Source organism: Hermetia illucens, chromosome 5 (genome assembly GCF_905115235.1).
Source record: "Hermetia illucens chromosome 5, iHerIll2.2.curated.20191125, whole genome shotgun sequence".
In the NCBI taxonomy this organism is placed as follows: Eukaryota; Metazoa; Arthropoda; class Insecta; order Diptera; family Stratiomyidae; genus Hermetia; species Hermetia illucens.
In genome coordinates this window covers 29410236-29432800 of record NC_051853.1, presented here as the reverse complement: position 1 = coordinate 29432800, position 22565 = coordinate 29410236, and the positions used below count along the sequence as shown (strand labels likewise).

At 41.7% G+C, this 22565-nt stretch overlaps 1 protein-coding gene across 3 annotated transcripts in view; it reads left to right on the top strand.

Moving 5' to 3' along the window:
* Window positions 1-22565, top strand: part of LOC119657899 — a 182562-nt gene that overhangs the window by 101468 nt on the left and 58529 nt on the right. For all 3 annotated transcript variants that reach the window (XR_005250182.1, XR_005250181.1, XM_038065054.1), the window contains exon 4: window positions 15464-15537. The gene's annotated coding sequence lies outside the window, so the exon portion shown is untranslated. The remainder of the gene's footprint in view (window positions 1-15463; window positions 15538-22565) is intronic.

The following is a 22565-nucleotide window of genomic DNA, read 5'->3' as shown; positions in this document are numbered from 1 at the left end:
GAGAATCGAGATACTAATTTAGTAAGTCATTTTCAGAAAGATTCAAATTCATTATCTTTGTTCTTTCGTTTTATGTATTTATCATTTTATCAATAATTCAAAAGTATAGAAGTTGTTCTGTGGTTTATCTCTGAATGTTCTTAGTTCGGAAAATAGAGTGAGTGTTTAGGAAATACCATAGAAAGATAAAGAACGAGATTCATTTACTCATATTCAAGAATTTAATTATCATGCAGTAAAGCAGTAGATGTGGATCAATCTTCAGCACATTATTTTGAGTTTCGTTGGAGTGGTTTGACAATTATCACACGTATGCATGCATGAACACAGTATATTAATTCACCCACATTGGGCGCCATTAGCAGAAAGTAAATGTATCGCCGCTACGGTGTCATTTAAAGCGTACAATTACTATAATTAACTCCAAACATGAAACCTAAGAAACAATCTCTACTAATTCTAAAGCAAACTCTTGTTTATATCAACTTGTCCTGGTTTACTCCCAGTTGAGGCGCCTCTTATTGATTGTCCTTAATGGCCCGAGTTCTTAGACAACAGATAGATACTAGAGATTCCCGTAACCTTGATGAGTATGTATTCGTCATAACAACCGATGCTCCTGGGAAAAGTATCTGAGCTGAATATATATATTAACATATGAAGAAGTAATCCCAAATTTCTTTCTGTTCACTTTGAAACTTAAAAGTCTAAATATGTAATATGATATTTCAAGGAAACTGTCTTCACATGTTCACCCAGAGCTTCAATTTTTAATTAAGTCGGGGCCCTTTGCTCACATCCACACAGAAAAATTCCATCTTCCTCACCTTTGGTTCCTCCAACTCACAAGGCCCACCCGAAATACAAAAAAAGAACTTGTACGTTTCTGAAATAAACGCACAAAGGTCATGCGAAAACATCTCCCTGAAACGCCCTAACATGAGTACTCCTAGTAGACACTAACCAACTTTGATGTATTACGTACTATCATTAATATATTATCAAACACATTCATAAATCTCACTGAAATCTCCATACTCCCCGGAGACTTGTCTTCCAGAAAATCGAAACTCCGCGTCACTTGAAGCTGTACAGGGTAACTGGTAAAGGTGTTTCCATACCACCTGTCCAGAGGTATTTTGCTCCTCAGCAAACATATGGTATATGCAGCTTACCTTTTGCCTTGTGCCTTTCGGCATTTTGTTTTCATACCTAAAACGAAAACGAAAGATATGTGAGTCAGACAGATGCTTTAATCTATGATAATCCCATCAATGGTATGCAGGCAGTGGTGGTAGTGTGATGTTGTTACATGAGTGGAAAAGGTTCGCACTTTTGGTCCCGTTTTCGCTTGATGTTATTTGAAACGTGTCCTACGCCTTCTTACAAGGGTCAAATTTTTCTTTCATTCCTCCTATTCCCACTCAGGATAGTCATGGAGGGTTTTTTTCTGTCCACGTTGCTTTCAAAGAAGTCTTCCACCGTAGACGACCGTAACCTTGCCTAGGGACGGCAGCCGGCTAGCATTCTTGGAAGAATTTTAATTTATTAGTCGGCAATGTTTGTTCTTCCTTGGACTCACGGGTTGAGTTTTTGTCTGCTCTTAGAGGCCGATTTGTTTTGATCGCGCACATTATCGAATTATTTATCTCTTTTCGGAAGGAATACGTATGCGGCAAGAAGACGAAAAGACATGAACTGAAATAATGTGTTTCCGCCTCTCAAGTACTAAATGTATCGCCGACAGGGTGAAAGGTGCGTGACGAACTCTATTTCTTTCATTTCGGGATTGCTATTCAATTTAAATATAATTTGTGATAAGGCCTTTCTCCACGGTATTACAGGTCTCCTTTATGAAGAGGGCACCGATATGAATATTTAAAATTCATTGGTTCGTGCATTAGACATTAATTAATATGGAATAAATTATGGTGGATATTTATTGAATTGGGTCAGTAACTGCAGACAATACTCATAACGAAATGGTACATTAATCTTGGAATAGGTGTTCCGGTAAGGCACATCAATTATTTATATCTTCCCACCTGCGTGAGGTAGATGTTTTTCATGAAAGGGATATGAAATTAGACTTGGGATTCAGGCAGATAGAAACTGGCACAGAAGCAGCGTTGTGGGACAATTGCCATGGAAGGAACCGCATCCAGATGAACAAGGCAAAAACAAGGGTAGACATGATCGTAAAGTTAATATTAAAAATTTGTTTAGGAACTGCCTGGAATAATTCAACCTCCTACATTGGTCAATTCTCCTAAAGCGTAGGACCACGACCAGCCAAGCTCTATCAATAGAATTTTAAAAAACCCAACTGATTTCCTTGGGCAAAGGATAATAAGGATTTTTTCGCAGAAATAATCTATGCATATTTCGTATATCAGATATGAATATTCCCTTCAAATATAAATTCTTCCCACATGATAGACATGAACATATCAGAATGGCAGAGAGCCTTTGTAAACTATATGAACTGAAGCAAATATCAATAATATGTACCTACCCTTCCCTCAAATTCCGCCAACAAATCCCATTCAACCGATCAAAGTTGATTACTGAATTGGTCTGAAAGTTATACCTTGGCATTTTGAATTGAACCAAACATTACTAGTTTTCCCTAAAGAACTGTATCTGACAATCTTAGACAGCAAACTTGATCATATATCAGTAGGTCAGCCTACTTACAGCCAGACCGATATCAATAAAACTCCAGACCCAATCAACTTTGGAGTATCAAAATCAAAATCCCACGTCAATATACAACGCAAAAAATTATGAACGATCGCCCAAAGCCAAAGTTCCAATAACTCTCAACCTGGACTGACGAATAAATCGATGAATTGATGAACATTCAAAAAAGAAATCGACAACAGTGTTTTGCTGGACTTTCGCCTTCAGCCTCGACAAGGAGACCCGCTTCTGCCCACCTCGGACGTCAAACTTGCACGAGTGTTCGCCTCGTTCCAGAACTCAAAAGGGGCCCTCGTATGATGGCTGCAGCGGTCTTCGAGGAGCATCCACCCTAACGACAACCTGAATACACGTCTCAAGGTCCCTGGGGACGATTGAATTGGCCGCATTTTCGAAACCGCATCCCTGAGTAGACGCAGCACTCCTGAGTCGCTTAATCCTGCTCTGATGTCTAGCACAAAGTCGGCAGGGAGGCGCCAAGGAACCTTTCTAACTTCGCGAAAAAAGTACATTCAGATTGCATTCAATGGTCTGTAATGAATACGGCTGGAAAACCACACTCGACAGTGGGGTTCGGCACATGATTGTGCCGTAATGTCAGACAGAGGTATTGCCTTAGACCACTGCGGAAACCTATCGATGATGTTGAGCCAATGCTTGAATCCGTGCGAGCCTCGCAAATGGCCTACAATGTTGAGATGGATGACGTGGAACCGCTTGGTTGACCTAGGGAATACAACTACTTCGTTTCGAAAGTGCTTGTTGACCTTGCACTTATGGCACGCGATGCGCTGGCTGGCCCAAGAGTATACGTCCTTTTGTTCATTGATGGCCAGAAGTATTTTTCAGTGACTAAACGGTTCGTCGTCCTAATGTCCGGGTACGAAAGATCGTATATTGTGTTAAATACTTCCCTACGAAAATCGGCCGGAATGAATAGTCTGGGTCCCCTATTTAAGGTCTCGCAGAATAAATAAGAGTTTGAGCCAAAAATAGGAAACTCCTTGGACTTGTATTTGGAATTCTCCTTCAGGCTCAGCGTCGTCCTTTTGTGCCTCGGCGATTGGGCATAATCTACCACAGTGAGAACTCTGACCTCTGAGATTTGAGACAAAGCGTCTGCAACAACATTGTCTTTTCCGGACACGTGTTTGATATCAGAAGTAAACTGGTTGATATAACTCAAGTACCGAAGCTGGCGAGCAAACGCTTTGTCAAACTTTTGCCTAAGAGCGAAAGTAAGGGCCTGTGCTCCGTGAACACAGTGAACGGGGAGAAACGTAAGTATTTTATAGCGAAGTACACAGCGAGTAGCTCACGATCGTAGCCACTGTAGTTGCGTTGAGCTGGGTTGAGCTGTTTTGAAAAGAAGCTCAACGGTTGCCAGATTTGATTCACTCGATGGTGAAGAGCGGCTACCGGTGTATCTAAGGCATCGATGAACACAGCTAGGGGTGCATCTGGCGGAGGATATGCCAGCAGTGTTGAGTCAACAAGCTGTTATTTAGCGGACTCGAACGCATGGGCGGCCTCAGCAAACCACGCAAACTCGCGGGAGTCTTTAGCTTTGGGCCCAGACAAGTAGGCGTTCAGGATCGCTAGGTGATGGGCGGCCTTGGGCAAGAAACAACGATAGAAATTTTACATGCCCAAGAACCTTCACAGATCCTATACCGTGCTTGGTGGGGGAAAGCTCTTTATCGCCTCAACCTTGTCTGGTTTAGGTTGGTATCGTCAGGGGTAATCAAGTGGCCGAGATATTTCACCTGCTTCTGGAAGAATTTGCATTTTTCAATGTTTAGGACAACTCCGGCCTCAAGGAAACGTTGAAAAAAGCACCCAAGATGTTCGAAGTGCCCAGATTTTGAAGAAGAAGCGACCAAAACATCATTCATATAAACGAAACAAAAGTTCAAGTTTCGCAATACTGAGTGGATGAACCTCTGGAAAGTCTTCGCAGCGTTGCACAAGCCTAAAGTCATCCTGGTGAACTCCCCTTTTTGGGAATATCTTCAGGAATGACAGAGATTTGATGGTACGCCTTGGCTAAATCCAAGATTGCAAAAACACGACAGTTCGTAAGCGATTACGCAAAATCATGGATGAGTGGAATGGGGTATCGGTCTGGAACTGTCTGAGCATTCGGACGCCTATAATCTCCGCATGGCCGCCATTCGTTGTTTGGCTTAGGGACCAAATGAAGTGGAGATGACCAACAGCTATTGGATGGTCTGCAAATACCCTGTTTCATCAAGTCATCTACTCATTCTTCACAACATCAAGCTTCGTGCTTAACCGACTGGGTGAAAGTACTTCCCGTAGTAACGTTAAGATACTTTCTGAAGAGAACCCGAATGTGGTGGTCGGCAACGTCCTCAGAAATTATCGAAAGACTGTTATCTTGGCAGGTAGGAAGTTTCCCTGACGTCTGTAAGGAGTTCACGCGGTCTTTCAAAGCCTTATTCTGCAGGTCCACAATGACATAGCAAACCTGCGCCTAATATTGGAATGGTAATATCCGCCAGAACAAAACGCCACGAAACGTTCGGCGCATTGCGAGACTCACGTTCACCTGCCTATAGCCATAGGTGCGGATGGGAAAAGAGTTCGCGGCCGCCAGCCGTAGATTTTGCGGAACTAGGGAGTTCGGACGGGGTAAAGGGAGAACAGATACCTCAGGGCCCGTGTCGACCAGGAAGCACCGCTTGGTAATCGGCAATGAGTCGTTCGCCGAATGGTCTTATTCTATTCTCCAGAATTTTCATCAGTGTTTTATCGGACGAACAGACTAATGAAATGTTTCTGTAGTTTTCACAACGCAATCTATCTCACTTGTTGAGAATGCAACAATTGATGCTCCTGCACCAGTAGTCTGGAATCTCCTCGTCCTCCCAGATTCGTAGCAGTAGTTGGTGTATCGCAATTAGTAGACCTGTTCAACCGAATTTTAACAGCTCGGCTGGAATCTCATCCGCGTGTGGCGCTTTATTTGATTTTAATGACCACACGGCGAAATTTACTTCTTCTGCTGTCGGAGGATCTGTAGCGGGACCAGGAACCAATATCGCCATCGATTTGGGGTACTTGTATGGAGGCACCAAGCACCGAATTCAGAAGCTCTACAGGCATAGCATATGATGTTTCCATCTTTGTCCGTACAGAGGCTAGTCCTGAATTGATAACCGTTCTTAATTGTATTCACTAGTTTATATGCTTGGCTGGTGTTTCTGTTAGCTAGGTTTTCATTAACGTTCAGCAACTGCTCGTCAAAATATTTCCGTTTCTTATATCTAATTATTCTTATCCTTCTTCGAAATTCGCCGTAGCTCGTCATACTTTTCTTTTTTGGCTCTGTTTGCACTTTGGATATATTGTCTGCAGGCTTCGTTCTTTGCGTCAAGTAATATTTTACATTCATCGTCACACCAATCAATTTGCGTTCGCCGTGATCTGTATCCCACGACCTTCTCTGCGCCTTCTTTGATGGGGCCTTTAACTTCTTCCCAGCAGCATAGGTGCCTGGTTTTTCTCCAGGGCGGCTGGATATGCTTGCGCCGTAACTCAGGAGTTTATCAGCCGCGAAGATTTTGGTAGGGCTGATTTCGGCACTGAGGACTGAGGAGATCCTACACCGATATGCTGCCTTCACCAAGTGCTGGTTTGAATCGCAGTTTGCTCCTCGATAGAATCGTACATCCAATTCACTGGAACGTGTTCAATTTGGTTGACGGTATATGCGTCTGGTGATCTCCAGGTCTGTTTGTAAATGCGAGGGTGCAGGAAGCATCTGGAGGTTAAGACAAGATCTCAATTGCTAGCGAAATCAATTAATCGTTGACCGTTATGATGGCATTCTTCATGGAGGCTGTGTCCTCCAGTGGTTTCCCGATGTCAGTTTGCATTTCTGATTTACGCATTAAAATTCCCCAAGAGGTTTAACCCATCCATTCAGGCAGCTACGCCTCCCTCCTCCTTTCTCAACCATGGGTTAGGGGTAGGCTACGGCAGAGTTAGATGGTTCGTTAATAAGAAATTTTCCAAACATTCATAAGAGATCTTAGTATTATACAATAGATCATCAGATCTTTATCGCATAATTTAATTTTTTTGCCAACCGTATTGAAGTTCTCAAAAATTTCCACTAACTGTCAACCATTAGCAAACAACCATAACCCAAGTGACCTTCCTGCAAATCCAGTGCACAAACAATGGTCTATTGTGCCTACAGTGGGAAAGTCATAGAAACGGTTGATGGGCCACTTTCTATTCATATATTATAAGGATACTAAAGGGGTCATGTGCAAACACCAGTAGAAATCAATCAAAATTCTCGCCATTTTGAAGATCTAACGCTTAAGTAACTCTGAGAACACTAATGCGTTGCAAATCCAAATATTTCAGAGGATGCAAATGCCATATCATTAAAACATTTCAATAACAAAATCTTTTATGCTTTCAACAAAAGTTACGAAAACTCTGAACACAAAGGCAGCCTGGCAAACCTACTTTTATATTTTCCAAATGAACAATAAGATCTTCTTCGACGAATTTCCGACCAGGGTCTTATCAACAAGGCACCTATCGTCCTCGGCTTAGTCTCAAGGAAACTGCCGTGTGACAAGGATCGGAAATTCCTTACAGAGTGAAAAATTTATACGAAAGAAGTTGAGTTACAGATGGGATATTTAGCTCTGGGTTTGTCTGTATCGTGCAGTGGTTCTATTGAGTGCAGATACTTTCAGCCTAAAGTGTATATAAAAATTAAATAGAGCAAAATGCAGAGAAATATGGTGTTAAAAGATAGTTTTGTGACAAGAGTTGTGAAAACCCTCCCTTAATCCCTTAATCATAAAGAATATAAAAAATAAAATTATCACTTTTTCCAAGTGCCTTTTCGATTGTTATAGTGTGTCTGTTACAACTAAAGTGTGTTGCTAAGCACTCTAACTGATATCTACTTCTAACTGCATGGTGTATTTTCCTACTATTCATGAGTGGGATTTGCCCCAGAATGTGTTTAAAGGTTTAGTTGCCCTCCCCACAGAATCTACAAATAATATCCGTCAATAAGCGGAATTTTGTTCCACTGTCACCTGTGAGTATATCCACTATGATCCTTCTTGGTTAAGTGAAACGAGGGAGCTCTTTGTTCCTGTAAGATTTTTGTAAAAATTAAACAAATAGCTCCTCCTGCCAAGGTAGCTAGGTAGCTAAGCACTGATAAAAGGGGTAAGTAGCTCCCGAAATGGGTATTTAGATGCAAAATATCTTAGATTGTTCGACTTCTAGAAGACTGGCCCAGTGTGGTTAGCGTGTCCTTATTAAGTTTTTCGACACTGTATGGCAGTAGCTATCCATATACAAGTACGGTTACAAGACTCTGTAATTAGTACATTGAGAAGTGTGGTAAACAATCCATATTTATGTCACTCACCATCGATGATAGAACACTCGAGTGGGTAGGACAGCGGACTCTAGCTGAAAACCTGCAGTAGGGGGCTTTCCACAACATAAATTCTGCACAAAACATTGATAAATCCAACTAAATTTGCACCAAGTATGCCAAACTACTTGAACTTGACAAACGTCCAGGTAGGAGAAGTACTGACTGGAAACCAGTCCAATCGTACTAGACTAACAGGGTCAAAAGGGACCAAAAAAAATATATGTGCTTTCTGTTGCAAAAAGGGAGGAACATACCGCAATTACTTCAGGCGAAAAAACACTCCTTATTGTATTGTACTTGTACAAAAAGTGCATGATGTGCAAACTTGGAGTAGGCAAGTAGAGCGAATAACAGTAGAGAGTGAAGGCAGCAGGACCCCGAACATGAGCCAACAACGACTAGAATTCCAACAGAAAAGATGATTTTTTTTGCGGACGCTTTAGACGATTGCTAATTTAAAAGAAAAACCCGAACAGCAAAAGAAGGGAGTAACCATGTTTCGCATAAGACAGTTTCATCGATCTGGGTCCCATTGAACGAAGGGGCGCGGGATAAGGTGAAGTTGGTCGTCGACAAGGGCGGAAAATGGCCATTTGGGAAAGAGAAAACCGTATGAGTTCTAGATAAGACCAGTTGATAGTGTACTGGGAATCGACTTCCTTTCTGAACACTGTAATGTAGAGGGACAACTGGTGTCCATTCCAAACAACTCTGCAGCAAGTGGAACCACCATGTTGCACTGAGGAGATGTGATTGCAAGAAAACATCACCCTGATGTAGCGCTTATGGAATTGCGATTGTCTGGCTACATCACGAGTGGGTACTAATAGTGGAATAGATAAAGACAGATCCGGACCGAAAGTCGAAACTTTGGGGATGCCCCTATTCTCGAGGCTAACCAGATGTTAATCAACAAGCGCTAAGTCGAAGGCTGAGAGGGGTGGTTTTAAGGATACCAGCCATACGTATTCAGGAGTTTTTCGTGCCGTATGAGATCTGGAATTTCGTAAAGCAGGCAGACACGTTTTGTCAGCATATATATGTAGTTGATTGACATTCACTCCTTGGTGGGGTATAGCGCATCAACCACACGAAATGCCCTTCAGCTCCACCTACGACTTCCCGAGACGCTCACACTCCTCCTCTATTGTTCTGCGCCAAACGCCCTTAGGATGACTCGTCGCCCATCTTTGGAGAATGGATTCCACTGCATGGCATAGCCCGCAATGCAATTGTCGCCTCCGTCTTCCGATGACACGACGCGGATAGGAATAGACGAAAGCTTAGAGCTTTTGGGTAACAGTGGAGTTCACATTCCATATGATATCCCCCGTCCCCATCTCCAGTCTCAACCTGATCTTGCAGTTGAAATAACTGTATTTCCAAATTTTAGACAGGGCATCTACGTTTCCTAGATATACCAATTGATCGACGCCTTCGATGCCCATTAATTCATATAGGGGGAGTGACAGACTAAGACCCTTGACTTTATTCGCGCTTATCTTCAGTCTAACTTTACATACCTCTCTTTCTAAATAACGCTGCGGGGAGGCCGCCAAGGCCAGCGGCTTTACTCCGTTTGAGTGTATTGATGGCAGAAATGATTTCTTTCAGCATGTCCTCCTTTTGTTCCGAATGGTCGTTTTTTAAGGTCTCACAGTATGTTACCGCATTGGTGGTCTTTCCCTTAGCCAGATATCCAATAGAAATTATGCCTTTATGGTCGCTGGGTGACATGATTCTTTGGCTGAAGCTATGATTCTCAGTTTTTTGGTGGAGGACAAAAAGGTTTGCCACAACCCTTGAGACTGTCTTTTGGTTTCAGCCTTCACAAAAAATTTTAACTTTATTCAAGGCCTCACCTGGGGTATTTCCCGTCACAACGCAAAGGTATCGACATTTTACGCAAGAGATTATCCTGGGTCAAAAGTTTTCAACATACTAACATCGAATTGGCTTCATTTTGAAAGGGAGATATCAGGCAAAAGAAATATTTTTTTCGTCAGTGTCTTTATTTATCATCATCATCAACGGCGTAATAACCGGTATCCGATCTAGGCCTGCCTCAATAACCCCAAACGATTTTGCGCCGAGGTCCACCAATTCGATATCCCTAAAAGCTACCTGGCGCTCCATTTCAGGCAGGGTCTGCCTCGTTTTCTTCATTTAAGGTTTTGTGTAAAACCAAACCTTAGTAAAATCGGTTTACTGTCTGTCTGTCTGTCACACGCATTTTTCTCGAAGATGGTTATAGCGATTGACACCAAATTTGGTAGAGAGGTGGCAACTGTGAACACTCACGCATATAGTTACATCATTTTACGCCGAATTTAAGGGGGGTCCTCATACATGCAAAAGGGGGGGTGTCAATTTTTTTTTCTTCAAATATAGTCATGTGGAGTATCAAATGAAAGGTCTCGGTTAGTACTTTTCGAAGCCGGTTAGTTTTGATATTTATCAGAAAGGTGGGTGGGTGGGTTGGTGATCATTTTTTTAAGGGGGCCATTCTGAGAAACTACCCAACCGAAAAATCTGAAAAAATCAGGAGGCTGCCAATATATGGCGCCTGGGCTCCGAAATACCTTCCATACCGATATCTGTTCAAATAAAGTTGATATTACTATAATTTTTGGTAATTGGCTTAAAACCCCCTTAAGTTCGTCCTAGCAAAACGAAATTTTGCAGTGATGTAGGCTATAATATAGAAAATGATCCTACCAATTTTAGTATTAATAGCAAAGTTATAATAGGTCAAATTTGTCGGTTCTTTGCAAATTCAAGACTACGAATATCAATCTCACCCGAAAGTGCTACGTACTAAATAATACACAAAACCTTTTGTACCTGGAGCGTTCAGCTTGCAGTTTCCCCGAGGAATACATGAGAACTGGCAAGATCATTGTCTTGTACAGTAAGATCTTTGATCCTATGGTAAGATGTTTTGAACGAAAGCTGAAATAGGTTCTGTTGGCTGCCAACAACCGTGCGCGGATTTCATCATCGTAGCTGCTATCGGTTGTAATTCTCGACCCTAGATAGGAGAAATTATCAACGATCTCAAAGTTGTAGTCTCCTACCTTTATTCTTCCCATTTGACCAGTGCAGTTTGATGTTGTTGGTTGGTTGGTTTTTGGTGCTGACGTTGCCACCATATACTTTGTCTTGCCTTCATTGATGTACAGCCCAAGATCTCCTACCAATCGCCGTCTTGCCTTCATTGATGTACAGCCCAAGATCTCCTGCCAATCGCCGTCTGCTCGATCTGGATGAAGGCAGTTTGTACGTCTCGGGTCGTTCTTCCCATGATGTCGAGAGTCGGAGAGTTTACGTCCTGTAATATTTCTTCTTCTGAGAACTCAGTGGAGATACCTTTTATAATCCCAAATGTGTATCTCTCAAGGATATGTAGGCTTTTAGCCCTAATGTACTCAACCGGTTGTCGGATGCCAGATTGTTCGCATAAAAGGCTGACTTACAATCAACTTTTATCCTCGTAGGCCCATCTTCCTTGACCATAATTTTCTGGTCATTGAGATTAAGAGGCCTCGTAAACTTATGCAAATTGAGGGGTTTGGAGGCCTCCATTCTTTCTTGACCAGTATTTTTGACAACGTATGTCATAGGTTTGCTTCTTTCCACACATACTGTGTACGCTTTACATTAAGTGTTCTCATTGTATTTATACATTGGGGTTGTTTGCCCCATAGGAACTATGTTTTGCTTCTTGATGCGAGGAAAAGCTTTGAGTTGTGCTGTGATTGGTAGAATTCCAGAAACCTTTGGCTGTTTGATTGTGGGAGATTGAATTGAGCATCTTGACAGGCTCCTCGAAGCCTTATCTCTTTCCTGGTTAGGGCATAGCCTCCAATTTCTCATGGGCTTTTGAAATGTGGCCCTACAGGTACCTGAGGAGATGTTGAAATTAGCGAAACGGACCGGTCTAAGTTTATTTTTACCTTGTCCTAACCTAACACTTCCTAACCTCCTTAACCTATTTTAACTAAGACAGAAATGCCTGCTTAAAAGAAATTAAACTTGAGCACAAAAAAAAACGGTTTATTGCACCCACGCAGACAAAAAGAGATTAAACCTCAAACTAAACAACACTGTCGATACAAACACGAAGTGCGTCCGTCCACGTCAGATGTCACGAAAAAAGTGGATGTTAACCTGAAATCAGAGACTGCGAAGGGTGGTTCAAAGCGTATCAATCAAACTAGTTCAGGAGTTTCTCGTGCCATTGGGCATATGAGATCTGGAATTTCTTGCAGCAGGCAGACGACTCCTTTCGTCAGCATGTCCTTCTTTTATTCCGAATGTTGTTTTTTACGGTCAAATATTAGGTTGGTGGGAAAGTAATGTCGTTTTTTGTCAATAGAAGGGGACGCTCAAACATATCTTGTGTTGTACTTTTCGCACACGGGTTATACTACACGGTGATTTGAAGACGACAATCTGGGCTACAGGTGTCTCTTTGACAGTTTTATGATCGCACGTTTCAGTCTCAAGTTATAGCGCGTCAAAGATGGAGTCCACCAAGGAAGAGATTCGTCATATTTTACATTTTTACTACCTGAGAGATAAAAATGCAACGACGGCGGCCAAAAAAATGTGTGAAGTGTATGGGTCCGATACTGTAAGGATTCGAACAGCACAGCGTTGGTTCGATCGATTTCGTTCTGGTGTAGTGGATGTCGAACATACACCCCGTACTGGTAAGCCACTCGTCATAGAAACCGATAAAATCGTCGAAATCATCCAAGTAGACCGTAGTTATTCATATGTACGAAAATCTCAAGCGAAAAAGATCGTGGTCGAAGGGTAGCGAGTCGGCCCAAACCATCGCCAAACCCGAACTGATGGCCAGGAAGGTTTTGCTGTGTGTTTGTTGGGATTGGAAGGGAGTCATCCACTATGAGTTGCTCAACTGTGGCCAGACCTCTCAATTCGGTTCTCTACTGTGAACAACTCGACCGTTTGAAGCAGGCGATTGACCAGAAGCCGCCAGGATTGGTCAATAGAAATGGTGTTCTGTTCCACCAGGACAACGCTCGGCCTCACACAACTTTGATGACCCGCCAGAAACTACAGGAGCTCGGCATGTCCTACCGCATCCACCGTATAGTCCGGACCTGGCACCAAGTGATTACCATCTCTTCCGGTCCATGCAAAACGCTCTTGGTGCTACTAAGTTGGCCTCAAAAGAGGCTTGCGAAAACTGGCTGTCTGAGTTTTTCGCAAATAAGGAGAGAGAGTTTTATAAGAGGGGGTAATGGAGTTGCCTTCTAAATGACAACAAATTTGCGAATAAAACGGCGTATATTTGACTTAAATCGGATAATTCTAAGTATGTTAAATAAAGCGTTAAAATTTGATCACAAATACGACATTACTTTTCTCCCAACCCAATAGTATCTTGCCGCATTGATGGTCTTCCTCTTAACCCAAGTTTTGGCTAAAATTGTGATTTCCCGCGGAGGGTGAAAAGGTGTATTACCACCCTTGTGGCTGTCTTTTGGTTTCGGGCGCCAAAAACCATTTTTAACTTTATTAAAGTGCTCAACTGGAGTTTTCCCCTTCACAACTTGAAGGTGTCGGCATTTTACGCAACTCCGAATTGGTTTCATTTTGAAAGGAAGGTGTCAAGCTACACAGTGAGAGAAAAAAAGGGTCTCAAATCATCTCCGCGTTCAAAAAAATGTCGTTTTCGTCGGGGTCTTTATTAAGCACGAGAAAAGGGGAAATTTTCGCTAATGCCACATTGTATAAAATTATCCATTTCCAAGAAGCTGTATTTACACTTAGAGCTTCCGAACTAGATGACATATACATATATAATTTGTTTGGCCACTTGGTACTTAGCAGAAACTTCAGACAAAAATAGATAAGAAAAGTCGGCTACCTATACATATCGTGCAATTTCCGGGAAGCTACGGAATTGACCTAATTGTACCCACTATATATGGGGTTTACGTGTAGGTTTCACATTGTAGCTTGCAGCAACGGATAACCTGATATCCTGGCGATTTGACCACGTATGATTATAAAAATTTCATACGTATTGAATTATGGCTCCCTTAAAGCTAGAAATTCTATTCCCTGCAAAACAACCATTCAACAGGATATTATGGATTCATATTGATTCCAATACTCATATATTCATCATAACTCCTGTCATCATACCACCTACAATGTGTGCTCCTATTACACTTTTATTTATTTTGTTATTGTTGTTTTTCCTTTCCTGGCCTTTTCAGCCTTTTACAAATCCATTATTTGAGTTATTTATATGTACCTGGAACCTTTTTCACTTGAGCATTATTATTTAGGCATAGAACACATGCTCACGTACGTACAACGATGCTGATATGCCCCATTCCATTCATATTATACCACCTTTGAGAGGCCATCCGCAGTCGCTCCTGCTCGTAGGCTCAGAAGACCCTGGGCCAGGTTTGTGTTTCCTCGAAGAAAGGGTAAGGTCATACGAAAAGGAGAAGGGAATCTAAACAGCCACTTCTCCATGGGATCCTACACAGTAGAATGTTTCCTAAGCGGAAAATGAGTAATAAATTTCTACCTGTATCGCTGTTTGGATTGGAATTGGTTCGGCTGTGCCGGGTGAAAGATGTAAAAGTTTGTTTGTTGCTTGTAAATGTACGTGTTAAATAAACATCCAGACAAGCATGGATAAATTGAGGGCTGTAACATAAATAAGTGTAAGGATTGATTTGGTGTAACTAGGATACGATACTTATGCTAATAAGGGTAGGCACTGAGTACTAGTAGGGTTTTTTCGGGTTTCGGAAAATTATTATTTTCAGATCAAGTGGGAAATTCCTATATGAAAAACTTTAGATTGATGAATTTATATTCATTGTAAATAATTGTGAAATTCCGATCAGAGAATTGTTGGAATTTGAGATACAAGTTTACGAGCTTGTTACCTACCCAGATTGATAAAAACATCTTGACCATTTTGCCAATCCGCAATTTGAATGAATAACAATTTTTAAAAGTGAACTGGAATGTAAGGTAAGAGAAGCTAATCTTACCGGTCCCTTATACGCTACTCATCTCAGCTCCTAATTACCCTCATCGTCATACACAAATAAATCTGAGAATACTTCAGTAACCTCCCATGGGATACTCGAGCATGTTTCGGTAACTAAAGAATAACAATTCGCCTGTGACAATATGTACCTCAGAAGGTTTTTAGGGCCTGTTTGCTGAGGGTACACGCCTTATATTAGGATTTCCTGCTAATTGGAATTATTCCTGTGTTATTTATTTAGTTTTCCTGTCTTATTTCAGGTAGAACGATCGACCCCTGAAGTGCAAGAAATTCCTCATATTGAACCGACTTTATCGGCGGTGCTACCTTGGTGGTAAGTAAACAAAATTTGAATAATTGAGCAAATATGTTGTGAGCTGTGTGTCCCTGCACGAAAATGTGTTTACCTACGTATATCACTTTCAAAACTGATTGAAAGTTTGATTGGATATTTATTGGAAGTGGAAAATTCAAACGGTGGTTGGAAATTCTCGTCTTTACTCCGAAAATCAAATTGAAAATACATATGTACAGTGAAGATAAAAAACATAAGACACCCCATGTTTTTCAAGAAATCTTAAAATAATGAAACAATTCCAAGAAATAATATTTTTTGTTGAGGATGCTGGGAGTCCTAAATCCGCACCCACTTAGTGACGGACCGAACCACTTAGGGAGCAACTTTCACCCTCTTTTGTAATTCCCGGAGTCCTCTTTTTAAGGTTTTGTGTAAACACAAAACCTTATTAAAATCGGTTTACTGTCTGCCTGTCTGTCCGTCTGTCTGTCTGTCTGTCCGTCACACGCATTTTTCTCGGAGACGGTTGTAGCGATTGGCCCCAAATTTGGTAGAAAGGTGGGAACTGTGAACGCTCACGTTCACGGTCCCCATACATGCAAAAGGGGGGTGTAAATTTTTTTTTCATCAAATATAGTCATGTGGGATATCGAATGAAAGGTCTCGGTTAGTACTTTTCGAAGCCGGTCTTAGTTTTGACATTTGTTGGAAAGGTGGGGAGTTCGGGGGGTTGAAAGTGATCATTTTTTCAACGAACCCATTCTCAGAAACTACCCAACCGAAAAATCTGAAAAAAATCAGGGGGCTCCCACTATATGGTGCCTAGGGTTCGAAATACCCTTCATACCGATAGCTGTTCAAATAAAGTTAATAATAGTACTTTACTATAATTTTTAGTAATTGACAGGAAAATCCCCCTTAAGTTCACCCTAGAATCACAATGGAGCAATGTAGGCTACAGCATAGAGCATGATCTTGCCAAATTTGGTGAAAATCACACTATTACTAACAAAGGTATACTAAGTCAATACTGTCGCTTCTCTGCAAATTCAAGACTATGAAAGTCAATATCACTTGAAAGTGGAAATTTTCACATAATATATGCATATTTTACGTGCTACATGCTAATGGGACAAATGCACACTCAAATCTCTTTATAAAAGAAATACACAAAACCTTCCATACCTGAATCGTCTAGCTTCCGGTTTCCCGACTTGTTTTGAGTTAAATCCAAGTTTACAAAAAAGGGCAAAAAGTTGACTGACGGTTTTGTCCAGGGCAGAGGTAACTCATCAGACGCGACGAAAAAAAGTATTATTTATTTACATCGGCCTAGTTTAGGTGATGACGGATTCCACTTAAATATAATCCGTCCCCATTACGTGTTTGCGATTATATTTAAGTGGAGCATTTTCCATCTATGGTCACTTTCGGTCACCCTGCTCCCAGGGCAGAGGTGAGGCAGCGTCTGATGAGTTGCCTCTGCCCAGGACGAAACCGTCAGTCAACTTTTTGCCTTTTTTTTGTAAATTCCAAGAAGCTGTGTATGCATCTCAGATAACTGGATGTTATTGCATTCTCCTGAGTAATTACCTGGGGTTTCCCCGTATAACACATCCAGTAATTAAAGAAAGTCTGATTTCAGGTAGGTAAAAAAAGATAAGACACCATTTTAGAATGGAATTCAAGTAATAAAAACCAGCTGTTTTTACCATATTTTAATATTTTATTGAGCCTCCTTTCTTTTTTATAATTTCTACCATTCTTTTAGGTAAACTTTTAAAAAAATTTGTTACATATTTCCTGGAAATTTGACTCCATGCCGAAATAATAGCGTCTTCAAATTGCTTTGATTAAGCATAAACGATTCGGGTCAGCTGCCCCTAACAATTCTCGATTATATTTAAGTTAGGATATTCCGCTGGAAAATCGAGGACATCAGTGTGTTGCTGCTGAAAATACTGCTTAACGACCTTTTCACTATGAATGGCAGCATTATCTTGCTGGAAAATGAAAGGCTGGTCCGCGATTGCTCGGAAATTGTCGCTAAATTCCTCACGTAGCATTTGCACATACCGGGAACTGTCTATTTTCCCGCTTAAAAACCGAATAGTTGACCGCCCATTGTATCCTATAGCAGCCCAAATCATGATACTTCCTCCACCAAACTGTCTTTTGCTTAGCAATCTCTCTTCCTTCCTTAAGTGATGGAAATAATGACGGAAACCGTCGCGTCCATCGAGGTTAAATTTTTCTCGTCTGTAAAAATTACACGGCGCCATTTTTTCTTCCAATGCAAATGATTTTCTGCAAAAGCCATTTTGCCCAGCTTGTGCTTTTCTGTGAGAGACGGTTTTCTCTGTAATTTGCGGCGCTTAAGATATTTTTCCTTGCTGGCTAATCTTTTTTACCTACCTGAAATTCGAATTTCTTCAATAGCTCGATATGTTTTCGGGGAAACCCCCAGCTAATTATTCACAAGAATGTAATTCGGATGTATACACACCTTCTTGGAGTTGTTTCATTATTTTAAGAATTCATGCAAATCATCGGGTGTCTTATCATTTTTACCTGCACTGTATGTATTAGGTTGTGACATATGAAATGGCCGATTTGGCAATCAATTGAAGTTAGTTGCGATTTTGCTGTATCAAACCATCACCAGTTGGCGCTGTTGGTGTCGGATAAGGAAGTATAAATACTCCTACATTTAATAAGGGAGTCAGCTTTGACCATCGTTGTAATAACAGTAAATAAAAAGAAAAAAAAAGAATGGAAAAGAACCAAGAACGTATACTTTTTCTGTATGAGTTTAAACTCGGTAATAAAGCAGCGGAAGCGATCAGGAACATTAACAGCGCCTTCGGACCTGATACGGTAAGCGAACGAACCACACGGCGGTGCTTCGAAAAATTCCGGTCAGACGATGTAAACCATCAAAGTGAACCTCGTGGGCATCCAGGAACATCGATTGACAACGATGAGCTGCATTTACTAGTCGAATCTGACACACGTCAGTCTTTGAGAGACATTGCAGAGAAACTGGGCATACATTATTCGACAGTTTCCCGGCACTTGCAACAATGGAAAGGTGAAGAAAATTGACAAATTGGTTCCGCATGCCCTGGCAGCTCTTTTCTCTCCCGCAACAGAAGCGATCCCTTTTTGCACAGAATAGTGACATGTGATGAAAAGTGGATATTATACGCCAATCGTCGCCGATCAACACAATGGCTAGATGCTGATGAGCCACCGAAGCATATGCCGAAACCGAGCCTTCATCCGAAGAAGGTAATAGTGACTGTTTGGTGGTCTACAGCTGGAGTTATCCACTATTCTTTTTTGGCACCTGGAGAAACGATAAATGCACAGAAATACTGTGCCCAACTCGAGGAAATGCACCAAAAATTGAGATACAATGGCCGAGATTAGTCAAGAAAGATCGTGTGATACTCCTTCACGACAATGCCCGACCCCATGTATCCAGAACAACGGTTCAAAAGTTGAACGAATTGCAATATGAGACTCTGCCTCATCCACCATATTCACCGGATCTTTCGCCAACCGACTACAACTTTTTTAAGCATTTGGACCAGTTTTTGGTGGAAAAACAATTGAGAAATGAAGAGGCCATCAAAATAGCCTTGGACGAGTTTATCAACACCTGAAAATTAGACTTCTACGAAACAGGCATACATGCTCTTGTATACCGCTGGGAGAAGTGTTTTGAATCGGCTGGCACCTATTTTGAATTATTAAATAAGTTTTTGTAAGCTTTACATTCGTTTCAAATTTTAGTACTAAATCGACCATTACATGTGCAACAACTCAATACTTTACATTAACCAACGCTTTTTTTCTCAAGAAATCCCTAGAATTCTGTACACAGGCAGTAGTTAAAAAGTAATTTGAAAGCAAAACTAATTGGCATAATTGAATAGAATATCCTGAACCTAGCTCTCTTCCATTTATCAAATACGAACTTGTGTAATTCTTTGATAGGAATTCATTCATTTTGCTAACCCTCTTGAAAAATCCATGTATGGGGAATATAAAACCAAAGTGAACTGAACACACAGGAAAGAAGGTCGGAAAATGTTCCGAAAGGGATGCTGTGTAAATCAGATTCTCTGTTTGCAGGTTCGTACGAATGCACCTACACTACATGAATATTTCATAGAATATGAACTTATCAAAAGGAGTAATCAGGATCTATATGTGTAAAATCTTCCTGGCAAAAAAGAATCATGTTTTTGAAAACCCAATAGTGTAGTAGTGTACAAATGTAATGCTTTACAAGAATATAAAGTTGGTGATTAGTACTCCTAACTAACAGTTATTCAGCGAAAAAAAAAACGAGGACTATATGCTTGGTTTGACTCTGAAGGAAGCATACATGGAAGAGAGTAAATGCTATGAAAGTCTATGGAAAAAACAGATTTTCACACAAGCTACCCCCAACCTTCATTCACATACCTTCTTTGCTAGTCACTAGGGGGAAAGTAAATCGATCATTTGTCTCTTCTGCACTCAGAAACCATTTCATAAGTCATTAATTGTACCCTTACCTGTTACTTCTGGACGGTTTTAGTTAGCCTGATTAGCTGTCGAGCTTGAAAACTCCTCCCGCATCTAGATTTCAAAAGGGATGTGCACTATAGTCTGGTTAAAGGGTAGTATAGGTCCCAAGGTGAAACGTGGATTGGTTACCCACGATGGAGCATAAAACCTAGGAAACGCCTGCTGAACCAACACCAACAGCTCTACTACCAAAGCCTATCTCCATCTCCACGTGGTGACCGCTGGGAGCTCTTTCTTAACGAAAAGCTGCAGACGGAGAAGGATGAAGGCGAGTCTTCCGCGCCTAAAACCGGGACAAATTGTACCAACTGGTCCTCCAGGTTTGGAGTTTGGGTAGGGCTGACAACCCTACACGGAAAACCGATGTCACGAAGCCACAACAGGAGCCTCGGACTGGACTGATAATACAACGACAACGGAATAACGATTTGTGCATTTTCTCATGGAACGTGCGCTCCCTATGCAGAGATGGTACTGCCAAGCAGCTAGCCGTTACATTGTTCCTATATAGGGCTGATGAAACAGCGTTGCAAAAGATACGTTGGACAGAGACCGGTTTCCTAGAGAACAGTCACTACACCATATATTATAGTTTCCATCGATGTGCTCGGAGTAGGTTTCTTAGTCAGCGAACAAATTAAACCTGCTGATATCGGCTTTGAAAACATAAGCGAAAGGCTATACACTCTGCGCTTCTGAGGCAAATTTAGAAATATAAACCTCATTAAGGTTCGCGTCCCTACAGAGGAGACTAAAGAGTCGGAGAAAGATACCTTCTACGAGGCAGTAGAATGAACCCTCGAGGCCTGTCCCCCTTTCTTACATCAAAATACAAATGATAACGGACTGCGGATTATTCAATTAGCAGTGTTACATGAAATGGTTGTTGGAAGTACCTGGTTTGCGCGGAAAGCGGTCCACGAACAAACAGACGGGACTACTTTCAACCAAATTGACCTCAACCTTGATGAATGTCAGAACACATAGGGGACCAATATAGACTCGGATAACTATCTTGTTGGCATGGTGCTCCAGGCTCGAGTAACAACACCACCCAGAATTCCCTCTGACAATCAAGTGAGAATCAACACTGAAGCCATCAACAACACAATCTCCGCAACACTTATAAGGGGGAAATGTTTGCCACAATAACTGCAGTCAACAGAGATGCTGGAGATGAAGCACCAATAAATGTTCTCACAATCACCTGAAGAACATTATCATTGATACGGCCAAAAACATACTTGGCCCCAGCCGCAAAAGAGTCGGAACGGCTGGTTTGACGATGAATGTAAACTAGCAACGGAACGGAAGGATGCTGCATACCGAGTAATATTGCATTCTCAAAGAGCGCAGGCATGCACAGAGATTTATCAACTCCAACGAGTGGAGAAGCGACTTCACAGACGGAAAAAGAAAACCAATAAGTCTATGAACTCGGAAATTACAGGGAGCAACTGCACCAGCCGTGGACGTTTTACCAACAAGTCAGCAGGATGAAACCTTACACATCTCGATGCTCATCTTGCCGAGACAAAGAGGGAAACCTGATTTCCGACAGAATGGGCATATTAAAGCGATGGGTTGAGTATATGATGAACTATTTAACAACCAGAACATCGGAGGGTTGGAGGTCCCGCCAACTGAAGACAGCGGAGAAATACTGCCACCGCCAAGTATAGAAGAAACAGTCGACTTGATTAAATATGGAGGCGACCGATTAGACCAAGTGGTCCATCAACTGATGCTTAAAGTATGAGGCAGCGAATCAATGCCTGACAACTGGCAACGAGGCATTATCTGTCTTATACATAAAAAGGGAGATATGACGCAGTGCAGCAATTATAGAGGTATCACGTTGCTGAGTACCGTCTATAAGATATTCTCTACTATCTTGCTAGGCCAGATAGCCCCATACGCTCAGATCATCATTGGCCCATACGAAGGAGACCACAATCCAGGCAAATCAGTAACGGATGAGATTTTTTCTGTGCGACAAGCGATGGAAAAACTGTTGTAATATGGCCATCAGTTTCACCATCTTTTCGTCGACTTTAAAGCCACCTATGATAGCATAGCCAGGATAAAACTGTACACGGCCATAGGAGAATTCGGTATACCGACGAAATTGATAAGACTGACTAGGTTGACCCTGACCAATGTGCGAGCCCAGATAAAAGCGGCAAGATCACTCTCAAGACCATTTGACATCAACAACGGTCTACGACAAGGAGATGCGCTATCATGCGTCCTCTTTAACCTGGCTCTGCAAAAAGTGATCCGTGATGCTGAGGTAAATGCAAGAGGTACGATCCTCTTTAAGTCCACCCAACTACTGGCCTATGCTGACGATGTCGACATCATGAGAAGAACCACCCGAGACGTACAAACTGCCTTCATCCAGATCGAGCAGGCGGCGCGAGATCTTGGGTTGCACATCGATGAAAACAAGACAAAGTATATGGTGGCAACCAACCAACAAC